The sequence below is a fragment of the Aquarana catesbeiana genome, linkage group LG08 (assembly GCF_042186555.1).
Source record: "Aquarana catesbeiana isolate 2022-GZ linkage group LG08, ASM4218655v1, whole genome shotgun sequence".
Taxonomy (NCBI): Eukaryota; Metazoa; Chordata; class Amphibia; order Anura; family Ranidae; genus Aquarana; species Aquarana catesbeiana.
Window position 1 is genome coordinate 101600146 of NC_133331.1, and position 17249 is coordinate 101617394.

Consider the following 17249-nt stretch of genomic DNA (forward strand, 5'->3'; position numbering starts at 1 on the left):
AAGCCCCTTCGATCTCTTCTACCTCATCTCCCTTCTTTCTGTGCCCTATGTATGTGTGCCTCTGGCTCAGGCTCAGACTCAGAAAGTTGGTTCCTCTTTTCATTAGTACAAGCCAATCTTTTACAAGGAATGATGGTGATAACCAACAGGATCCGGGTTTAGAATTGAACACCCTTATGAAGGAAGTAGAGTTAAAGTCCCCAAAATGCGATACATTTGCAAACAATGAATAACTGGGAAAAAAATTGTATTCGGACCTGAATATTACAGTTTGGAGCTTCAATTCTTTATTCGCTTATCTCTATCATCACTCAAGGTGACCTTGGAAGCCCTTTTCTGTGCAGAAGCTGCCAGCCCAATAGACTCTCTAAATCCATTATTAACATCATATTGGATGAAAACAATAATATAAAAGAAAATTTTAAAGAAACTCGAGGATTCCAGCACCTCTTGATTTTGTCTATACCCTCATTGGGGAGATTTTTCCTAATTTCCTGGAAGAAGGGGAGAAAAAAATCTATTCAGTAGAGACACATAAAGCAAAAAAAACCTGATAAAATTTCCTTCTGTGCTGGTGCCTTGTTCCCCTGCAGATTTCACAAGCAATTCAGGCCCACTCCTCTCAATTCTTTTGCCGTTCCCAGGCAAATTCTTCAGACACATGGTGGGATTGTCTGAAAAGTCTGATGCCGCGTACACACGATCAGAATTTCGGCCCGCAAAAGACCAATGAGAGTTCTTCATCGGAAAATGCGACCGTGTGTATGCTCCATCGGTCTTTTGCTGGCGGAATTCCAGCCAGCTAAAAATATTGAGAGCATGCTCTCAATTTTTCGGTCGGGAAAAGTCCCTGTCCAAAAATGCGATCGTCTGTGGCAATTCCGACGCGAAAAATCCCTACGCATACTCGGAAACAATTTGACGCATGCTCAGAGGCATTGAACTTCATTTTCTCGGCTTGTCGTAGTGTTGTACGTCACCGCATTCTTGACGGTTGTAATTTCAGCGAACTTTTGCATGACCGTGTGTATGCAAGGCAAACTTGAGCGGAATCCCGTCGGAAAAGCCATCATATCTTTTTCCGACGAGAAATCCGCTCTTGTGTACGCGGCATATAATTTTAGAGTCAAATATGTTTTTATTAAGTTTGCAAGGTTATACAGAGCCATTAAATATTGGCAAAACGTAATATAAAACGATTAACATGGTAGAAATCAGTTCGCCTGTGCACAAACTATACATATAAAAGAGCAGAGTATATTAAATTGAGTGAATATTAGTTTGGTTTAGTTTCGATCCCATGAGTAATATATAAACCATGTAACAGAACAGCTACAGTTCGTTAATTTCAACGTCTGCTGTTTATATCATAAGAAAGCGAGGAAGGAGAGAGTGGTGGAATAGAGAGGAGTAGAGAGGAGAGGATAGAAGGTAGGGAACAGGTAAGGGTAGGAGGGTCAAGTCAAGCTGGCAGGCCCTGGGACAACACATCGGGAGCTCTGGATGGGATTTATTGAGTCAGGTGGCTTTAGCAGATTTTTCAGAGCATTTGAGGTGGCATAATCAATCCAGATTAGCCACATAGTTTTGAATTTATCGTAGGTGTCATTGTCTAAGGCGATCATCTCCTCCATTCGCATGATATCGTTAACAATGGAGACCCAGGAGGACAGCGGTGGGGTGGTAGTAGTCTTCCAGTAGAGTGGTATGAGTTGCCTAACTGCTGAGAGAAAAAAACAGAGCAGGGTTCGTTTCTGAGAGGGTATTGAACCTGGTAACATGGACAACAGCGCCACTTCAGGCGTGGGCATCGTAGGTCTATCGTAGAGGCTACTGTATACGGCAAAAACCTGCGACCATAATGGCTGGATGGCGTTGCAGTTCCACCATATGTGAAGATAACTTCCCTCTGGGTCGCCACATCTCCAACAAGTCGTGACGGTAGAGGGAAACATTTTTTGTAACGATTGGGGGTCCCTGTACCATCATGCCAAGAGCTTAAAATTTTTCTCTTGTATATGGCAAGAGATGGAGGACTTATGTGTAAAGTGAAAAGACTTTTGCCAGTCATCTGGTGAAAGATCCTTGCCTAGGTCAGTGGCCCATCTCCTCGTGTAGGGTGGAAGTTGATCGTGAGTCAGTGAGTGTAATAATTTGTAAATGGTGGATAGTAGATGTCTGGGTGTTTCCGAGAGAGAACACAGCTACTCGAAGTCTGTTAGGGGTCTATGAGTGTGGGTGGAAGAAAATAGGTCAGAGCAGAAGGAGGAGATGCGTAGGGCTGTGAGCCAATTACCCTTGTCACCTGGGAGAACCGGTGTACCTGTGTTAGGGTGTATGAATGAGTTGGCTGTAGGCCAGGCATCTCGTGAATATGGGCCCACTAAATTGGAGCCCATACCCTGGGGGAGGTCTGGATGATCGAAGAGCGAGGTAAGCGGCGAGGGGTCAGTAGATAAAATTGTTAATAAACCCTTTCTATACCACAGGTGTAGTGCTGCAGTCGTTAATGGAGAGCAATAAGCTAGGGTGGAAAGCCCTCGACCATAACCCCAGAGCAGAGCTCGAAGGTCAGAAGTGGAGAGGTCTTGTTCTATGGCAGTGGATGCCTTGGGGAATGGGCGAGGGAACCACTCGAGGATCCTAGATAGGACTGCCGCCCTGTGGTACATTTTGAAGTCTGGGAGGCCAACCCCACCCCGAGTTTTACATAGTTACATAGTTACATAGTAGGTGAGGTTGAAAAAAGACCATCAAGACCAACCTATGTGTGTGATTATGTGTCAGTATTTCATTACATATCCCTGTATGTTGCGGTCATGCAGGTGATTATCTAATAGTTTCTTGAAGCTATCAATGCTCCCCGCTGAGACCACCGCCTGTGGAAGGGAATTCCACATCCTTGCCGCTCTTACAGTAAAGAACCCTCTACGTAGTTTAAGGTTAAACCTCTTTTCTTCTAATTGTAATGAGTGGCCACGAGTCTTATTAAACTCTCTTCTGCGAAAAAGTTTCGTAGGGGTTTGTGGGGTCACCAGTACAGTATTTGTAAATTGAAATCATATCCCCTCTCAAGCGTCTCTTCTCCAAAGAGAATAAGTTCAGAGCTCGCAACCTTTCCTCATAACTAAGATCCTCCAGACCCTTTATTAGCTTTGTTGCCCTTCTTTGTACTCGCTCCATTTCCAGTACATCCCTCCTGAGGACTGATGCCCAGAACTGGACAGCATACTCCAGGTGCGGCCGGACCAGAGTCTTGTAGAGCGGGAGAATTATCGTTTTATCGCTGGAGTTGATCCCCCTTTTAATGCATGCCAATATTCTGTTTGCTTTATTAGCAGCAGCTTGGCATTGCATGCCATTGCTGAGCCTATCATCTACTAGGACCCCCAGGTCCTTTTCCATCCTAGATTCCCCCAGAGGTTCTCCCCCCCAGTGTATAGATTGCATTCATATTTTTGCCACCCAAATGCATTATTTTACATTTTTCTACATTGAACCTCATTTGCCATGTAGTCGCCCACCCCATTAATTTGTTCAGGTCTTTTTGCAAGATTTCCACATCCTGTGGAGAAGTTATTGCCCTGCTTAGCTTAGTATCGTCTGCAAATACAGAGATTAAACTGTTTATCCCATCCTCCAGATCGTTTATGAACAAATTAAATAGGATTGGTCCCAGCACAGAACCCTGGGGAACCCCACTACCCACCCCTGACCATTCTGAGTACTCCCCATTTATCGCCACCCTCTGAACACGCCCTTGTAGCCAGTTTTCAATCCATGTACTCACCCTATGGTCCATGCCAACGCACCTTATTTTGTACAGTAAACGTTTATGGGGAACTGTGTCAAATGCTTTTGCAAAATCCAGATACACCACGTCTACGGGCCTTCCTTTATCTAGATGGCAACTCACCTCCTCATAGAAGGTTAATAGATTGGTTTGGCAAGAACGATTCTTCATGAATCCATGCTGATTACTGCTAATGATATCATTCTTATTACTAAAATCTTGTATATAGTCCCTTATCATCCCCTCCAAGAGTTTACATACTATTGATGTTAGGCTAACTGGTCTGTAATTCCCAGGGATGTTTTTTGGGCCCTTTTTAAATATTGGAGCTACATTGGCTTTTCTCCAATCAGCTGGTACCATTCCAGTGAATAGACTGTCTGTAAATTTAGGAACAACGGTCTGGCAATCACCTGACTGAGTTCCCTAAGTACCCCCGGATGTAAGCCATCTGGTCCCGGTGATTTATTAATGTTAAGTTTCTCAAGTCTAATTTTAATTCCGTCCTCTGTTAACCATGTAGGTGCTTCCTGTGTTGTGTCATGAGGATAAACACTGCAGTTTTGGTTACTGAAGCCCCCCGATTCACTCGTGAATACTGAGGAGAAGAATAAATTCAATACCTTTGCCATCTCCCCATCCTTTGTACCAGATGTCCTTCCTCATTCTTTATGGGGCCAATATGGTCTGTCCTCCCTTTTTTACTGTTTACATACTTAAAGAATTTCTTGGGATTTTTTTTGCTCTCCTCCGCTATGTGTCTTTCATGTTCTATCTTAGCCGTCCTAATTGCACCCTTACATTTCTTATTGCATTCTTTATAAAGTCGGAATGCTGAGGATGATCCCTCAACCTTGTATTTTTTGAAGGCCTTCTCCTTTGCTTTTATATGCATTTTTACACTGGAGTTAAGCCATCCAGGATTTTTGTTCGCTCTTTTAAATTAATTACCCAATGGGATACATTGGCTAATGCCCTTATTTAATATGCTCTTAAAGCAAACCCATCTCTCCTCCGTATTCTTTGTTCCTAATATTTTATCCCAATTTATGCCTTTTAGCAAGGTTTGTAGTTTAGGGAAGTTGGCTCTTTTGAAATTCAGTGTCTTTGTGTTCCCTTCATGTTTCCTATTTGTGTGATTTATACTGAAACTAATTGACCTGTGATCGCTGTTACCTAAATTGCCCCGTATTTCCACATCTGTGATCAGGTCTGTATTGTTGGTAATCAGTAGATCCAGTAATGTTTTATTTCTAGTTGGTGCGTCTACCATCTGACCCATAAAATTGTCCTGCAAGACATTAAGGAACTGGCGAGCCTTAAATGAATGCGCGGTTCCCTCCGCCCAGTCTATGTCTGGATAATTAAAATCCCCCATTATGATAACACTTCCCATCCTTGCTGCTAATCCAATTTGTGATAGGAGATCCGTCTCCACTTCCTCCCTCGGGTTAGGGGGCCTATAGCATACTCCCAGTATTATTTTCCTCTTAGCTTCATCCCTTTGGAGCTCTACCCATAAGGATTCCACCTCCTCCCTAGCTCCCTCAGTGATGTCATCTTTCACATTCACTTGTACATTATTCTTGATATATAGGCATACCCCTCCCCCTTTTTTACCCTCTCTATCCTTGGGGTATACCCTTGAATGTTCGCCAGCCAATCATGAGAGCTGTTGAACCAGGTCTCTGAAATTCCCACAGAATCCAAGTCCTCCTCGTACAACAGTATCTCTAGTTCACCCATCTTGTCCGCCATGCTCCTGGCATTGGTGAACATGCCACATAGTTTAGACCGGTCGCATATTGTCCTCGTATTGGGTGTTTCAAGATTGCAACTAGGACTTGCTACTATACTCACCTTGTGTTTTTGTGCTTTGGTTAACCTACCACTAATGCCCCCAATACTACCCTCTGGAATATCTTCCGCGCTGGCTATCACTGTCTCTGGACCCTCCCCCCATCGCCTAGTTTAAAAACCCCTCTAACTTTTTGGCCAACTTTTTGGTTTTAGGGTATGTCAGCAGGGCATGTCGGATACGAGACATCCCCTGTTGCCAGACAAAGCGTATAGACATAGATCGTAAAGAAGCAAAGAACTGCTGGGGGATAAGTATCGGGATCATTTGGAAAACGTATAAAAGTTTAGGGAGTGTATCCATTTTTAATGTATTGATACGGCCGAACCAGGGTAGTGGGGTCTGATTCCATGTATCTAATTCTTTCCGAATTCGGGATAGGAGAGGAGGGTAATTGAGGTTGTAAAGGTCGGCTAGGTTGGATGGGATGACGACTCCAAGGTAGGAGATGCCCTTTGTTGCCCACTGGAATGGGAAATTAGTCCGTAATTGTGTGAGGGTAGAGGGAGTTAGGGATATATTAAGGGCTTCTGTCTTAGACATATTGAGCTTAACCCTTTCATGACTAAGCCTATTTTTGAAATTTGGTGTTTACAAGTTAAAATCCATATTTTTTGCTAGAAAATTACTTAGAACCCCCAAACATTATATATATTTTTTTAGCAAAGAATCTAGAGAATAAAATGACGATTGTTGCAATATTTTTTATCACACGGTATTTGTGCAGCGGTGTTTTAAACGCAAATTTTTGGAAAAGTGACACTTTCATGAATTTTAAAAAATCCAAACAGTAAAGTTACCCCAATTTTTTTGTATAATGTGAAAGATGATGTTACGCCGAGTAAATAGATACCAAACATGTCACCCTTTATAATTGCACGCACTCGTGGAATGGCGACGAACTACGGTACCTTTGAATTTCCATAGGCGACGCTTTAAAAAAATTTTACGGTTACCAGGTTTGAGCTACAGAGGAGGTCTAGGGCTAGAATTATTGCTCTCGCTCTGACGATCGCGGCGATACCTCACATGTGTGGTTTGAACACCGTTTACATATGCGGGCGCGACTTCCGTATGCGTTTTCTTCGCTGCGCGAGCTCGCGGGGGCAGGGGCACTTTAAAAAAATTTTTTTTTTTTTTTTATTTAATTTATTTATTTTTGTACTTTATAAATTGTGTTTAATTTTTTTTTTTTTTTTTTTTTACTTTTATTGCTGTCACAAGCAATGTAAACATCCCTTGTGACAGTAATATGTGGTGACAGGTACTCTTTATGGAGGGATGGGGGGTCTAAAAGACCCCCCATCCCTCCTTTACACTTCAAAGTATTCAGATCGCCGAAAACGGCGATTCTGAATACTGTGTACTTTTTTAAATTCGGCGCCATTGGCAGCCGAGTAAACGGGAAGTGACGTCATGACGTCGCTTCCGCATTTACAAGAAGAAGGCTGGAACGAAGCCACTCGCAGCTTCGTTCCAGTCCGCCCCCAGCCGCCGCCATATATGCGTTCGGTCGGCGGGAAGGGGTTAAAATTACTGAAGTCTCCAAATCTGCGGAACTCTTGCATTAAGGAGGGTAGGGAGGTATGGGGTTGTTGAGTGTAGACAAGAAGGTCATCTGCATAAAGGGAAAGTTTAACTTCAGATGATGGCGTCGGTATTCCCATAATGTTGTTGTTTTGCCTAATGTCCGTAGCCAAGTGCTCCATCACTAGAACAAAGAGCAAGGGAGACAACGAGCAGCCCTGCCTTGTTCCATTGGATATCATGAATGGGGTGGATGCGGAACCATTGACCAGCACAGAGGCTGTGGGATGGGAATAGAGTGCCATCACCTTGGATATAAATGAGGGACCGAGTCCAATCTGGTCTAGTGCAAGGCGTAGAAATTGCCAGTTAACCCGGTCAAACGCCTTTTCAGCGTCGAAAGAGAGGATGCAGGCCTTCAGGTTGTGTTTGCGTATATAAGAAATCAGGTGGATCGTTTTTGTGGTATTGTCCCTGGCCTCCCTACCAGGGACAAAGCCCACTTGATCTTTGTGTATAATGGAGGGTAGGAGGGGTGAGAGGCGATTGGCTAGGATCTTGGCAAAGAGTTTAACGTCCACATTAAGGAGGTAAATAGGCCTATAACTAGTACATTGAGAGGGGTCTTTTCCGGGTTTAGGTATTACTGAGATGGTGGCAGACAGCAGGGATTTGGAGAGGGGATGATCATCATCTAGATAGTTAAACGCTGCTGCGAGAAGTGGGGCTAATGAGTGGGCAAATAATTTGTAGAATCTGGGTGAGAAGCCATCAGGCCCCGGCATTTACTGGATTTCAATCCTTTAATAGCCAATAGGAAGTCCGAAGACGTCAGGACTTCCTCTAAAGCTATGGAAGTGGGGGGGTCTAATCGCGGGAGAGCCGTTTCTGAGATGTAATTTTCCATGTCAGGGAGTTGTGAGTCTTGTCGTGGGGATTGTTGAGGTCGTGTGGGGAGATTATATAATTGAGAATAATAATGTTGGAAAGCGTCAGCAATGGCCCTAGGAGTTCTGATCTTTTGTTGGTTTGTGTTGCAAATGAACGGTATGGGGCGTCGGGGGGGACGAGGGTGCAGGACCTTATCTAGATGTTGTCCGCATTTATTAGCTAGCATGTAATGACGATTTCGTCCTTTGTCTCTGGCTATAAGAGTGTTTGCATCAAGGATGCGGAGTAGGTCTCTGCGGGCATTGGAGAGATCCACAAAGGTACTATGCGCAAGGTCTTTCTTATGTGTGCTTTCTAAGGTGTGAATAGAAGATAGTAGTTTGACGATGTCGACCGATCTAGCCTTCTTTAAACGCGCCCCATGTTGGATGAAATTTCCCCGTAGCACACATTTCAGGGCCTCCCACTTGGTAAGGGGGTTAGTGTCATCTGAGTGGTGGTCATGAACAAAGTTCCGAATTGCCTGCTGAGTGTCTGACACACAAAGGCTATCTTTTAGTAAATTGTCATTTAGACGCCAGGAAAATGTTTTGTGTGCTTTAGGTGGGTGGGCTAAACATAAATGGGCGGGGGTGTGATCTGACCAAAAGATGTTTCCCAGGGAAGCTTGTATAGGGACATCGAGTAGGGATTGGGATACTAGGAAATAGTCAATGCGACTATATGAGTTATGAGCGGCCGAATAACAGCTGTAGTCTCTCTCGAATGGGTGCTGAACCCGCCAGACATCCACTAATTGGGCAGAGCGTAAGAGCGATTTGATATGTGTGAGGGTGGAGTGTGATATAGCAGACTTACCCGAGGAGGTGTCCACGGCTGGCGAAAGGGTCACGTTGAGGTCTCCTCCTACAACAAAACAGGGGCCCCCAAACGAGATTAATTTGTCTATAAGCATGGAGAAAAAACTCCCTTGGTCCTGGTTTGGTCCGTACACATTAGCAACTGTAAAAATAGAGAGGTTAGATTTTAGTTTGAGAAAGATAAAACGACCCTCAGGGTCTATCAAAGTATCCAACACTTCTGGGTGAAAGGATTTGTGGAAAGCTATAGACACTCCTTTGGATTTAGTAAGTGGGTTAGTGCTATGGAACCATTTATGGAAATGGGGGTTATTCAAGGCTGGGATGGCCGAGCCCTTAAAATGCGTTTCTTGAAGGAGTAAGATTTGAGTTTTGGCTTTGTGGAAATGATATAACACTTGGCTCCTTTTCTCAGGGGTGTTAAAACTTCTGCAATTAAAGGAGGCTAAGGTAATGTGATCTAGTGGAGACATAGAGCAATGGGGCGGGGGCAAGCCCAAAATCTCTTGCCAGAACTCCAATGATCCCTACTTGACCCAAGGCCTGCCCTGCATGGGGGGAGAGGGAGAGAGAAGGGGAAAGAACGAAGGTTAGGTAAAGAGAAGGAGTGGGAATAGATGAAGTGGGAAAAGCAAAGAAGGTGGGCAGAAACTGTCTCAGACATGCGAAAACAAAACACATCCACCAGGTAGACGGAACGAGCCACCATGAAAAACAAAGGTGGAAAAGGAGGTTGAAACCACGGAGTGGTAACCTAGAACAAATCATGGGGTATAATCGCATGTTAACTGGATAGAAATTACTAAATAACGTAAACGGTGCAGTAATAAGCACTATTGGTCCTAAGTGGGGTTCAAACGTGGTAAGCGCACGAAGCGCCCCCCGGTCACGGGATCCCCACCGTATAGAAAGCACAAATAACCTGAGGACAACGCTCACAAACATCTCTAGCCATGGGCGTAGTGTGGCGGTCCTAATATGACACGTCTGCCTTTCTTCCGCACCACTTTAAAAATGCTTTATGAAGCCCGGGACTCCTCTGTGCACTCAAACAGCGCACGGGGAGTCACATTGGTGGAAGGAGGGGGAGGGGGGCGAAAACCACCCTCATGCTGGGAAGAATGGGATAAAGCCTAGTGCGGAAGGAAGGCACCAGTGCAACACAGTAAGTATAGTAAATCAAGGGTTATCGTAAGCAGTACCAGAACAAATATATACTTCCCTCGTCCCAGCCAGTCCCCCCCCTCCCCCACCCCACAGCAACAACAATTAACTTTAGGCATGAGGAGCGAGAGAAAAAAAGAAAAAATATTAAAGAAAAAGCTGGTGTGTACATGGGGATGCGCGACAGGGCCAAAAAACAAAGAAACTGGAGAAAAAATAGAAAAATTTGTGCGCATCGTCTGCAAACAATGTTGTGTTGGTAGATCTGGAAGTCCAGACATAAATTCGTCTCTTGTCGACAGAGCAAGAGGGAGGGAAAAAAAATGAGTGGTAACAGGTAGCACCCTGTTTCATGAGGGAACATCAGCCATCAGGTGATTTATGGGGTGAGGATCTGGGGCGCTTCTGCCTGCCGGTCTTCTGCCATTGCGTGCTGAATGGAAGACCAGGTGTGGTAGTTGGGAGAGGCCAGTCTGGTAGGGAAACCTGCGGAAGTTCCAGGGTACTTAGGAATCTCGGTAAGTCTCCTAGGGTACGAAAGATGGCCGTCTTGCCCTCGTGCTGAACTCGCAGTTGAAACGGAAAGCGCTATTGGTATCTGATTTGTCTCTCTTGCAGGATTGAAGTAAGGGGTTTCAGAGAGCGCCTCATGGCTAGCGTTTGGCGGGAGAGGTCTGGGAGTAGCATGACAGGGGTGTCGTTTAGCCTGATGGAGTCTTGGGTGCTTGCCACTCGCATGATGTTTTCTTTTACCTTATAAAAATGCACTCTGCACAGGGTGTCACGGACATAAGCAGAGTCTGAATTGCGGGGACCGGAGGTCCTATGTACTCGGTCCAATTCAATGTGAGTGTCTTTGGGTTGCTGAAGTAATTGATTAAAGATAGAGGTTACAGCCCCTGCCAGGTCTTTATGCTCAATGGTTTCAGGGATGCCGCGTATTCTAATATTGTTCCGTCTGTTACAGTTTTCAATATCGTCCTGGTGGTACATGAGCTGTTGGATTAGGACTGTATGAGAGTTCAAAATTTCCTCATGGGATTGCAGGGTAGTACATATGCCCTCCGTGGTATTTTCCACATCCTCAATACGAATTCCCATGTCCCTTTTAAGCTCTGCAATCTCCTGCCTGTATGCTTTTTCCATGTGAGTGGTATAATGCTCAAAGTCAGCTTTTGTTGGGAGGGAGCGTATATATGTATGGAGGGATCGCATCTGCGATTCTAAGTCCCATTTGTCGCCCGAGTTCAGGGATGTCTGTGAATGATTGTAGGGGCTGAGTGGGCTGTGCTGGCTCTGTAGTGTGGGTTCAAGATCAGCTAGTGAGGCAGAGCGAGCCCTGGAGCGTACCTGTGTGATGTCTGAAGGCTCAGAGCGGGCGGGGGACGGAGGTGCCGGCGCCATCTTAGGCTGTCCCTGTGAGCTGTAGGCCGCAGAAGCTCTGGTCACAAATCTGCCCAGATCGCTCTGTGTACGATCGCCGACGGGCTTGGGGTGCTCCTTGGGCTTTCCTTTGCCCATCTGTGTGGTTTAGGAGCGGTGTGAGCTGGGATGTCCTTGTTGTAGGCTTGGTCGAGATCTGTAGGACCGGGAGCCGCTGTAAAGTGCGACCTACGGCTCCATGCGCTAGGCCACGCCCCTGCGGCATATAATTTTAGATTACAGTCTACCAAATGCTATATATGGTTACAGGTAAATCCTTTCACAAAAATCCATATGATGCTCTCCTGCTTTGGCAACCCAAGGAATGCACTCAATTTAAGTTAGTTACGCACATCCTTGCGACAGTGAAGAGAGTCACAGCACATGCCTGGAAAATCCCAACCATCCCTATAATTAGGCCCCGGTGGGGTGAAACATGTCAGGGGGCATGGTCCGAGGAGTGGCACTGACTGAGGCTTTCATTAGTATACATCCATACTAGGATCAGCTATGGTTAGCAGGGGTTTTAAGTTAAAATCCCTTTTGCGGAAGTCAAGTACTGAGTTTTAAAAATGACAGCCCATCATTGATCTTAGAAAAGAAACAGCCCATCAAAATGATAAGATGAACTTTCATTGGATATGGATCGAGTGTTACATGCCACCCTCTTTTCACCTGGAGTCACTGTTTCTTTAAGAGCGTGGAGGTGTGTGTTGCCTGGATGTTCGTTTTTCATCCCCCTCTTTCCCTCCCTCCTACCTTTCTTTTCCCACCTTTCTTTCTTGTGAGTCCCCTTCTTCCTTCTCTGTTCTCTCCTGATCCAGACCAGCCCACCCCCATTTTTGTTTTATTTATCCATTTTTGGCTCCATCACGCCCTTGTTCTGAGGGTAAGGGGTGCCTTGTATGCCATTGGAGGTGTGGTACTTTGTACTCATTTTTTATTGTCATTAATCTCAACAAAACTTTTCTAATTTGTTGCTGGAATATGATGCACACCTTTTTTTGTGAATTAACTCTAATAATGGTATGGTATTTATGGTATCTTCTAATCCAATGCCCTGGTCCATTTGTTTTAACTGACGTCTTGTTATGGTATTTTTCAATGTTACATTGGCTTCTGTAAGCTTGCTGATTTTATTTCTCTACTATATATCCTTCACTGTCAACAGTATGAACATACTCTCAAAAATAATAAAACTTTATTGAACAAAAACCTAATAGATTCTCTAACATTTTCACCGCTCTATCCAAAACTAATAAACAGCTTTGGCTGGAACTATGCTATAAAATCCTTATGTCCCGTACACACTAGCTGATTTTCCTTCGGAAAAAACTCGGATGGTTTTTCCGACGGAATTCCGCTCAAGCTTGGCTTGCATACACATGGTCACACAAAAGTTCTCTGAACTTTTGACCGTCAAGAACGTGGTGATGTACAACACTACGATGAGCCGAGAAAATGAAGTTCAATGCTTCAGAGCATGCGTCGAATTGTTTCCGAGCATGTGTAGGACTTTTGCGCGTCGGAATTTGTACAGACGATCGGAATTTCCGATCGGAACTTTTTCCGACCGAAAAATAGAGAACCTGCTCTCAATCTTTTGCTGGCCGGAATTCCACCAGCAAAAGTCCAATGGAGCATACACACGGTCGGAATTTCCGACCAAAAGCTCACATCGGACTTTTGCGGGGGGAATTTCCAATCGCGTGTACGGGGCATTAGACTTTGTACGGATTGGTTTGGTAACTGTTAACTCGTTAACCGTGTATATATAGCCATTTTTTCAGGAAGAGTTAAAACCCCTGCCAGGTTATTTTTTTCTGTCTATTATTGGGGACTCACTGTCCCAAAGAGGCAACAAGAAGTTATAAGAAATTTCTAAAAGTGAAGGGAAATCCTCTCTTAGTTGTCTTCAAAACAGTCATCCCCAGATTTGCACTTACCAACTCTAAAATTTTGGATTTCCTCTGACTTTTTGACAATGGTTACCAGTACAAATGGAGGAATAAATATCCCCAATAGAAACAAACACAGCAATAAAAATTCTTCCCTACTTCATCCAATACAAAAAAGTTTTGCCTAGAGATGCATCTTAGCAAATAATGATTTTTAGAAGTCAGAAATCAACAAATGAAGTGAATCGCCTCAACAAAGCCAGTGGGCTATCCCCCTTGGCATTTTTTTTTTTAATGTAGAAGGACCACACAGCTAGTGGTGTGAAAGTTTTCTTTGATAGAATATGGAAGGGTTAAAATAGCCTTCTTGTTGTTATTTTTGTCTACATGCCCTGTGGGCGATTCACCCTCACTGATTTTCTCCAGTATATAAAATGATGAGAGAATCCATAGTTGTATCTTTGATCTTAAAAACTACGGGATAATGGTGTTGTGGTAACTTGCACAAAAAAAAAAAAAAAATAACAAGCATAATAATATTTTTCTTGATATCACTAGAAAAAAAAAGCCTTTGAAAATTTGTTTGCAATAACTCCATCAGTAAGTATCACCAGCAAAGCAGCTTCATTATTATCCTGTGTAAGCCCTATGTACATCAAATCTCCAACTACAGGTCAAAGATTGAAGTCCATTTGCACGCACATAAACAAAGCAAAAGAAGAAGAGAATTGTGCGCTGCATTTGGAGATTTTATAATTTGCCACGTCACGAATGTTAATTCTCCATTACAACCGCCAGTTTAGAAGACCAACCGCTTCTGGCCTGTCCTTGCTTCCAAGCATGCGTGTTTGTACTTTGGACTTTTGTCCGACAGACTTGTGTACACACGATCGGAAAATCCAACAACAGACATTTGTCCACGGAAAATTTTAAAGCCTGCCATCCAACATTTGTCACGGAAACATGGAAAATCCGACAACAATTGTCTGATGGAGTGTACAAACGTTCGGATTTTCCGCCAACAGCCTGTCATCACACAATCCCTGTTGGAAAATCTGATCGTGTGTAGGAGGTTTAGTCCGTAGGGTTAAAAATTGATTTGGCTAACCCTTTGCAGCTAGAACAGCGGCTAGGAAGGCTGTTCACAAGGTTTAGTGTGTCTATGGGAATGTTTGACCATTCTTCCAGAAGTGCATTTGTGAGGCCAGGCACCGATGTTGGATGAGAAGGCCTGGCTCGCAGTCTTTGCTGTAATTCAGCCAAAAGGTGTTCTATCGGGTTGGGGTCAGGACTCTGTGCAGGCCAGTCAAGTTCCTCCACCCAAACGCGCTCATCCATGTCTTTATGGATCTTGCTTTGTGCACTGGTGTGCAGTCATGTTGGAACAGGAAGGGGCCATCCCCAAAATGTTGCCACAAAATTGGGAACATGAAATTGTCCAACATGTCTTGGTATACTGATGCCTTAAGAGTTCCCTTTACTGGAAGTAAGAGGCCAAGCCCAACCCCTGAAAGACAACCCCACACCATAATCACCCTCCACCAAATGACTTGGACCAGTGCACACAGCAAGGTCAATAAAGACATGGATGAGTGAGTTTGGGGTGGAGGAACTTGACTGGCCTGCACAGACTCCTGACCCCCACACAACAGAACACCTTGGGGATGATTTAGAGTTAGAGAGTTATGAATTAGCAACTGTAAGCCAGGCCTTCTCATTCAACATCAGTGCCTGACCTCACAAATGCACTTCTGGAAGAATGGTCAAACATTCCCATAGACACACTCCTAAACCTTGTGGACAGCATTCCCAGAAGAGTTGAACCTGTTATAGCTGCAAAGGGTGGGCCAAATGAATTTTAAACCCTACAGACTAATGCCCCGTACACACGGTCGGACATTGATTGGACATTCCGACAACAAAATCCTAGGATTTTTTCCGACGGATGTTGGCTCAAACTTGTCTTGCATACACACGGTCACACAAAGTTGTCAGAAAATCCGATCATTCTGAACGCGGTGACGTAAAACACGTACGTCGGTACTATAAACAGGGCAGTAGCCAATAGCTTTCATCTCTTTATTTATTCTGAGCATGCGTGGCACTTTGTGCGATGGATTTGTGTACACACGATCAGAAATTCCAACAACGGATTTTGTTGTTGGAAAATTTTATATCCTGCTCTCAAACTTTGTGTGTCGGAAAATCCGATGGAAAATGTGTGATGGAGCCTACACACGGTCGGAATTTCCGACAACAAGTTCCTATCACACATTTTCCGTCTGAAAATCCGACCGTGTGTACGGGGCATTAGATTGGGATGCCATTACAGTTCATGTGCATATAAAGGCAGGTGTCCCAATACTTTGGACAATATATTGTCTATTGCTTGTGACACTGAGCATGGCTATGGACTTAAGGCTGGTTCACACCACAGAGATGCAGACAACATGTGTGAGGCTGCCCACTGGCTAAGTGGGTAGCAATTCCGTCTAGCGGCACTGGGGTTGCTTGTTCAATTCCCCAACATCCTAATGCTTGTGTTGAAGTTTATATATTCTCCCTGTGTGGGTTTGTCACCACCAGTGCTGGGACAAGGCCATTTGGTGCCAAGGGCGAAGATGGCAAACTGCGCCCCCCCCCCCCCCCCCATTTTTAAGAAAGAATCAATGTCGTTTCAAAACAAGAATATACCTACAACAATACAAATTCAATTATCACCCCACACACAGTATTTCACCCTTTACATGACCCCCCACACACACACACACACACACATACACAGTATTGTTACTCTTATGCCTGCTAACAACCCGCCCAGGGCCGTCTTTAACCATTTGCTGACCAGCGCATGACGATATACATCACAATGGCACGGCTGGGCAGATTTTTTTTTTTAACCACTTACCAACAGCCGCACGACGATGTACGTCCAAACTTTGAACGGGGATATCGTTGTTATGGCAGCAGCTAGCTGCCATAACCCCGGTATCCCCGTTTTCTTGCGGCGCCGGCTCTCAGATAAAAGTGGTCACTGCGGCGGATTCGCCGCGAGATCACTTTTACCTGTGGTGGGAGAGGGCCCCCCCCTTCCGCCACGATCCGGTGCCCTCCGCCGCTTACCGGAGCCGTCGGTAGCGGCGGAGGTAATCGCATCTGTCTCCGTCCTCTGTGTCTGGAGACGAGTGAGGCTAAGATGGCGCCCACTCGTCTCCATAACACTGCTGGGCGGAAGCGACGTCAAAACGTCACTTCCGTCCACGCCTCTTAAAGGCACACTTTTTCAAATGTAATTTTTTTTTTTTATTGCATTTTAGTGTAAATATGAGATCTGAGGTCTTTTTGACCCCAGATCTCATATTTAAGAGGACCTGTCATGCTTTTTTCTATTACAAGGGATGTTTACATTCCTTGTAATAGAAATAAAAGTGACACCTTTTTTTTTTTAAACAGTGTAAAAACAAATAAAATATTGTAAAATAAATAATAAAAATAAAAAACCCATTTTTTAAAACCCCCCCGTCCCGACGAGCTTGCGCGCAGAAGCGAACGCATACGTGAGTAGCGCCCGCATATGAAAACGGTGATCAAACCACACATGTGAGGTATCACCGCGACCAGTAGAGCGAGAGCAATAATTCTAGCCCTAGACCTCCTCTATACCGCAAAATATACAACCTGTAGAATTTTTTAAACGTCACCTATGGAGATTTTTGAGGGTAAAAGTTTGACGCCATTCCACGAGCGGGCGCAATTTTCAAGCGTGACATGTTGGGTATCAATTTACTTGGCGTAACATTATATTTCACAATATAAAAAAAAATTGGGCTAACTTT